Source organism: Camellia sinensis, chromosome 9 (genome assembly GCF_055761805.1).
Source record: "Camellia sinensis isolate YWXY chromosome 9, ASM5576180v1, whole genome shotgun sequence".
Classification (NCBI taxonomy): Eukaryota; Viridiplantae; Streptophyta; class Magnoliopsida; order Ericales; family Theaceae; genus Camellia; species Camellia sinensis.
This window is the reverse complement of record NC_138969.1, coordinates 41596631-41604365: the sequence shown is the minus strand read 5'-3', so window position 1 is coordinate 41604365 and position 7735 is coordinate 41596631. Positions and strand designations below refer to the sequence as shown.

Here is a 7735-nt window from a genome sequence, read left to right as displayed (position 1 = left end):
ATCCAATCGAGGTCCCGTTTGTTCCTACAAGTCTATTTAGGCTTGAACAAGCTGTCCGTGCCAAGTTTCGGTGATTTTAGTGGTCATTTTGCAATTTCGGCCCCCGAACAGGCCTTTTAAGTCTTGTATTTTACAATCGAGGTCCCGTTTGTTCCTACAAGTCTATTTAGGCTTGAACAAGCTATCCGTGCCAAGTTTTGGTAGTTTTGGTGGTCATTTCACAATTTCGGCCCCCAAACGGGCCTTTTAAGTCAATGTGGTTACTTTTGTGTACTATGCATTTATGTTCTTTCATGTCACAATTGATGCTCCAACTAAAACTCTTGGGAATTTTTTTTTAAATTAAAAAAAGAAAAAAAGAAAAAAAAGCGATCAAACTGCATGGATAACATTTCAGAAAATATTCTATGCTCCTCAACAAGCTTTTGGATCTGAGAGACTCTCTTCTTAACAGTCGCTTGAGTGCTCCCATCAGTTACTATCAATGTAGAATCCTTAGTTATCACCACCTTGGTAGCAGTACCCAGTACCTCCTTTCCAGCCTTCTCTAGGGTCAAACCCATGTCATCCCTAATTACAGTTCCTGCAAGACATGAGCTCAGAACATGAATATGTGAGGAATTTTAACAAATATACCCACAGTTTGACCAAATTTACCTTGTTAGGGATGCAAAGTCAATTTTAGGATTTAAAACTAACTAAATTCAAATGTTCTAGCCACTTTTCCCATGATATCATCATTATCAACACCTCAATCATCATTATAGTCAGTCCTAGTTTGTGCCTTCAGATAATATAAAACACCAACTAGTGTATATTAATGTATTTCTGCTATAATAATGTTCTGTTTTGATTTATTATAGACATTATTTACTTCAAATACACAAATTGTGGTGTATTTTAGTGGTTAATCAACTACCTCCAGTCAAGATAGCGATGTCATCAACTACCTTTGGGTTTGTGATTTTTCTATCGACCAGAAGTAACTGCAACCAAAGCACCTTGTGAATACTTCCCGCGGGACAATGCTGCAAATGCTATGCTTGACAAAGTGTTAATAGCCCTACTTGGCAATTGTGGAACTCCACCATCGTCTTCCGTCTATCAGTAACAAAATAAGGGGACAAGTATCCACGATCAAATTGCATTCCGTCTACAATCTGTAAAGCATTCTCTGCATAATTCCCTTTTCTCAATTGTTACTACTCCCTTCCTTCCCACTTGTCGAAGAGCATCAGAAATCATGTTTCCTACTGCATAATCGTTCCCTGCTTTAGTCCAGAAAACGTTTTTCACCTTCTAAAAGTAGAAAACATTTTCTGCATTTTTTGGCATTTGGTACAATGAAAAACCAAAGTTCAAAGAAAATGTTTTCCATTGTCAATGAAAAACAAGCCCAAGTCCCGCCTAAACAAACGGAGCATAAATGTCTACTTATATTTTGCTTTGCCATAATTCTCTTTCTACCCAATTCATTAGTCTTTCCCAGGGAACTAAAAGAAGAATGGAATTACTGTATACCTCTCTAGACATCTGTTTGAGCTCAGAAACAAGGGTCTTTGCAGTTTTCTCGATTCCTTGGGATAGCTGAATGGGATTCATGCCTGCTGCAATAACCTAGAGAATAGAAATCTTTGAGAAATAGCAGATAACACAAAGCTTGTGTGGAGAGAAATAGCAACATTCATGTCTTTTAAAACTTCCAGAAACAGCCATACAAACCCTATAATTGAAAAAAAAAATAAAACAAATAAAATAAAAGATAGAAAGAGTAACTTGGAAATGCAACTAACACTAATAATCTAACATATAGCCTGCATTGCAACAACAATTTGTATGAAAAACAAGTAATTTTATTGTTCTAATGGGAGAGATATACAACTCATAATATAATGGCATCCCAGTCATACCTTCACACCTTCAAAGATTAGGCCTTGAGCGAGCACTATTGACGTTGTCGAACCATCACCAGCAATATCATTTGTCTTAGCTCCAGCCTGTCTTACTAATTTCACTCCAACATTTTCCAAAGGGTCTTCCGGCTCTATCTGATTAATTAAGGCAAATTAAAGCCATTTAAAAGGAGAAGGCTTGATGCGGCGTTACTTTCTTCTCATGTGGTTGAGGATTTCTAAACCCACGGCTTTTAATATTTCTAACACCATCAAAGCATGTGTTACTGCTCTTCTTAAGTGTAAACCACACAGTTCAAATAAGATGGAGAACCTATTCATAAATTTTAATGAAAACATTAAGATGAATACAAAGTTTTTTCCTGTTATGTAAAATAAAAATAATTTTCATAGATTTGAACTCACATCGGAAAACATGACAAAAAGTAAGCTTTTTGGCACAATTTTGAATTAACATTATATATAAGCTATATGTAAAAAAACTCAAATAACTCAAATAGCAAGCTCGATATATACTATCTTGGTCTCTTATATTAGAACAAGTTTTCTTTAGCATTTCTTCGAACATATTCTGGGGTTGATCCAGGCCCCCAACAGAAGCAAAATACCAAGAACCCAAAAGTTTCCTTTACAAACTTAAAGATAACTTTGAAATACCAAAGTTTGAGCTGAAATTAATCAAAAATTTTAATACTTGAGAACTTACAAATATTAAAGGTAACATATAAGGGTTTTCCTACAAATGAAGGGGAAGTTTAGTATAAATTGAAAAACAAGCAGGCTATAAAACACACCATCAATCTTCATTGTTCAAAAGCTAACACCACTCATAATTGGAATGGCAACTAATTCTTTGTCATATGTAGAAGTTAGAACCACTATCTTCAAGATTTGAATCACCAAAAGTCCAATAATAATTAAAAACTATAATCAATTTTTACACCAGGGATAAAGAGAAATGAAGGGCAATCCATGCCTGCAAAATTATGAGTTACCTCTTTGAGAATAGTTTCACCATCATTGACAATCTTTGTAGGTCCATACTTGTTTTGCAACACCACATTCCTACCCTTTGGACCCAATGTCACTCCCACCAACTCTGCCACCAAGTCCACCCCTGCCTACACCAAACAAAACCAAAACAAACTAACCATTACCACACACTAACCACATTGATCGCAATTTCCAGTTATAACTCAACGATTCATTAGGGTTACGACACAACGTGGTTGAATAATAACATCAAACACATTGCATACGCATTACAAATTGGGTTTGGCTTATGTTGACAAGACAAAATGCCAAAATATTTATATCCCAATACACTAGTAGTGACTAAAAGAAACCAGCTCACAATTTAGATTCAGAGCCTGAAACTATTATACCCTCCTAAACCAGATGATCCATACCCAAAATTATAATCAGTTCCCAAAAAATACAAAATCAGCTCCAAAATCAGTCCGAAAATTAGAATATATCAGTCCGAAAATCACAATATCAGTCTAAAAAATCAGAATATTAGTCCGAAAAATTAGATTGATGACAAAGAAGAAAAAGAGGAAGATGAGAGAGTGTGAGAGTGTGAGGGAAAAATCAGTCCCATTGATTGTGTTGTGTTCTGCAACGCCGAACAAGAGAATGAAATTGATGATAAAGAAGAAAGAGAGGAAGATGAGACAGTGTGAGAGAGTGAGAGTGAGAGGGAGAGGGAAAGAGAGACGAAGAAGAGGGAGAGAAGACATACCTCTTTGTCTTCTGTTGTGCCGCTTCAGGTTGTGGAATGAAAAGACGAAGAAGACTCATTTTAGGTCAATCTTGTTTATTCGGTCATTAAAAAAAAAAAAAGACAGATTAAAAACGACGTCGTTTTGACAAGAAATTTATTGGCGACGAAAATCATTATGTTGCTATAAATATCATTCACCTTTCAGCGACTATTTTAATTTCGTCGCCAAAAAATCTAAATTGGCGACAAATATTTTCATCACCATATATTAATTTTGTCGCCAAAACTTTTTTAGCGCTCCTGGGCAAAAAATTAAATTGGCGCCAACCATTTTTGGCGACGAATTGAGATATTTGTTGCTAATGGTGTATTTTTTGGCGACCAACACGTATATTGTCGCCAAAAACATACAATTGGCAACTAAATTCAATTTGGTTGCTAAAAAACGTCGCCAAAAATGCTTTTTGTTGTAGTGCCCCACGCTGAGGCAGATGAACATTTGGTGAGATTTACACTAAACACTCAATCCTCTCTCTCTCTCCGTCTCTGTGTGTGTCTAACTTGATCGTCGGAGCGGTATTCCGGCCACACACCGCCGGGTAGCTCACCGCCGTTGTGCTCACTGTTGGAAAATTTATAAAGAGGTAGTTGTGAATTGAAATAGACTCCATTTTGAATGAAAGGGTGTAACCTTTCATGGTGTCTTTTTGTTTTAAAAGAATAGTCAAACCTCTATTTGAATGAAAGGGTGCAAACCTTTTATGGTGTCTCTTTGTTTTAAAGGAATAGGTATGTCCCTTCTTCATACCTTTTCTATTCAAATTGAATAGGTGCCAACAAAGCCTATATAAAGGCAGCCCCATTCCAATTTTGATTCATTCAAAAAATTCAGTCTGAAATTCTTGTCTCTTTGCTGTCCATTTTCTTTTAGTGCATTATTCTTCATATAAAATATTAGGAATAAATTTCAGAGAGTTATAGAACACAAGGTTCTAGTTCGCCAGACAAATTTGTTTGAAGTGCTTCTACAAATTTGTGAAGATCATTGTATCTTAGGAGATAGACGCCACTCAACCGTAAGCACCGTAGAGGGGCGAATCTGTCTTAAGGACAGAGTGTCACACACTCGACTTGGTCTTAATTTTAACTCGTTTCGATAAATAAATCTGGTATGTTATTTATTTATTTTGTTTGATTTTATTTCAAGTTATTTTTTTTACACAGAAGATTGATCCAACAATCTTAAGACAGATTCGAATTATTCTGTTTACAGAATTTTTCGTTTGTTTCTTTTTTTTCTTTCTTCGTAAATAATTTCGGAAGAAAATTATTTTCTGTGGATTTACAAAATAATATTCTGATTGGAAAAACAAATAGTGATTATATGCTATTTGACAGATAGTAGTAATATATTGTCTCTTTTCTTTGACAACAACTAGTAGTACGATACTGGTGTCATTAACAATTTAAAATATATTTTTGTGGAATTTTTCAAAAATTAATTTTGAGTTTTAGAAATTATTTTCTGAGTTTTCATTACTTAAAATTCTGTTTTAGTATTTTAATTATTAAAGTGCTATAAAAATTAATTTTCTATGTGGAATTAATTTGGTTGAATAAAATTTTATTTTATTTCCAAATTAATTGAAAAATAAAAGTTATTTTCTTATTTCTTTTATTTTACAGAATTTAATTTCTTGTGTGGAATTAATTTGGTTAAATAAAATTTTATTTTATTTCCAAATTAATTGAAAAATAAAAGTTATAGTTTTTATTTCATTTATTTTACAGAATTTATTTTTCTGTGTGGAATTAATTTGTTTAAATAAAATTTTATTTTATTTTCAAATTAATTGAAAAATAAAAGTTACATTCTTGTTTCTTTTATTTTTACAGAATTTAATTCTGTGAATTTGGTTTAATTTTCTGTGCAGTGAAAATTCTAATTATAAATTTGTTTTATATATTAGAATTGATGGCTACTGAAACAAATGCCCAAACAAGTACTACTGTGGTGGCTGCAATTGCACCAACCCCCTCTCCTGTGATGACAGTACCAATAAATCATGGAGAGAAGCCAGAAAAGTTCTCAGGAACTGACATTAAAAGATGGCAACAGAAAATGTTGTTCTATCTTACAACTTTGAACCTGGCTCGTTTTCTCTGTGAAGATGCTCCTATCCTGAAAGAGGATGAAACCGACCGGCAAGTGGTTGCTACGGTTGATGCTTAGAAACATGCAGATTTCCTTTACCGGAACTATGTCTTGAACGAACTTGACAACACATTATACAACGTCTACAGTCCAATCAAGACAGCAAAGGAACTTTGGGAATCGTTGGAGAAAAAGTACAAAACGGAAGATGCCGGCTCAAAGAAATTTATGGTTGGCAGATTTTTAGATTTTGTAATGGTTGATTCAAAAACTGTGATCAGCCAAGCTCCAGATTTCCAACTCATTCTGCATGACATTCACGCAGAAGGCATGCCTCTCAGTGAATCCTTCCAAGTTGCAGCCTTAATTGAAAAATTACCAAAAGGCTGGAAGGAATTCAAGAACTTCCTCAAACACAAGCGCAAAGAAATTTCTATGGACGAATTAATTGTGCGTTTGAGAATTGAGGAGGACAACCGTAATTCTGAAAAGCGGGCTGGTAAGCATCCTATGGAGTTTAAGGCAAATGTGGTGGAACATGCTTCAAAAACCAAGAAACGAAAGTCTTTTGGAGAAAGTTCTTCACAAGGCTCTGGAGGAGGGGAAAATAAAAAGTACAAGTTTAATGGCAAATGTTACATTTGTGACAAAGAGGGACATCGGGCCAAAGATTGCCGTAGCAAAGGCAAAAACAAAAGAAGAACAAGCAAGAGGCTTGCTCAAGCCCACATGACTGAAGTGGACAATATTTCCAATGGTATAGATGATATCAATCTTTCTGCAGTTGTTTCCGAGGCAAATCTTGTCGGAAATCCTAAAGAATGGTGGGTGGACACTGGTGCTACTCGCCATATTTGTGCCGACAAAAAGATGTTCACATCTTATTCTATGGTGGACAATGGTGAACAACTCTTTATGGGAAACTCCTCAACTTCCAAAGTTGAAGGACAAGGAAAGATTGTACTCAAGATGACATCTGGAAAGGAATTCACTCTCAACAATGTGTTGCATGTACCGGACATTCGCAAGAATTTAGTTTCCGGATCTTTGTTGAGTAAGAATAGGTGTAGGCTAGTTTTTTAAAGTAACAAGTTTGTACTTACCAAAAACGGGATGTATGTAGGAAAATGTTACATGTCTGATGGCCTTTTCAAGTTAAATGTAATGACCGTTGTACCCTCAGTTATTAATAATACTACATCTTCTTCTTACTTGCTTGAGTCTTCAAATTTATGGCATGGTAGACTAGGACATGTTAATTATGGATCTTTGCGTAGATTAATTAATATGGAATGTTTACCTAAATTTAACATTGATTCAAATCATAAATGTGAAATTTGCGTTGAGGTAAAATTATCTAAAACTCCTTTTCATTCAATTGAAAGAAGTACGGAACCACTTGAATTAATTCATAGTGACATTTGTGATTTTAAATCAATTCAAACTAGAAGTGGGAAAAAGTATTTTATCACTTTTATAGATGACTATACTAGATATAGTTATGTTTATTTAATTCGAATCAAGGATGAAGCTTTGGAAACTTTCATTCAATATAAGAATGAAGTTGAAAATCAACTTGGTAAGAAAATCAAGAAACTTAGAAATGATAGGGGTAGTGAATATGAATCACCTTTTGGTGAATTTTGTAAAGAACATGGAATAATTCATCAAACCACCGCTCCTTACTCACCTCAGCAAAATGTAATTGCTGAAAAGAAAAATAGGACTTTAAAAGAAATAATGAATGCCATGTTAATAAGTTCTAGATTACCTCAGAACTTGTGGGGGGAAGCAATACTTTCTGCTAATTATATTTTAAATAAAGTACCCCGAAAGAAAGTGAATCAAACACCTTATGAAATGTGGCATGGTAGAGTACCATCCTACAAATACTTAAAAGTGTGGGGGTGTTTGGCTAAAGTGGCTATTCCTAGTCCTAAA

At 34.6% G+C, this 7735-nt stretch overlaps 1 pseudogene; it reads right to left on the bottom strand.

Annotated features, from left to right (window-relative positions):
- Positions 1 to 944: 944 nt before the first annotated feature.
- On the bottom strand, positions 945 to 3716 carry LOC145799372 (chaperonin 60 subunit beta 4, chloroplastic-like; annotated as a pseudogene).
- Positions 3717 to 7735: the final 4019 nt, after the last annotated feature.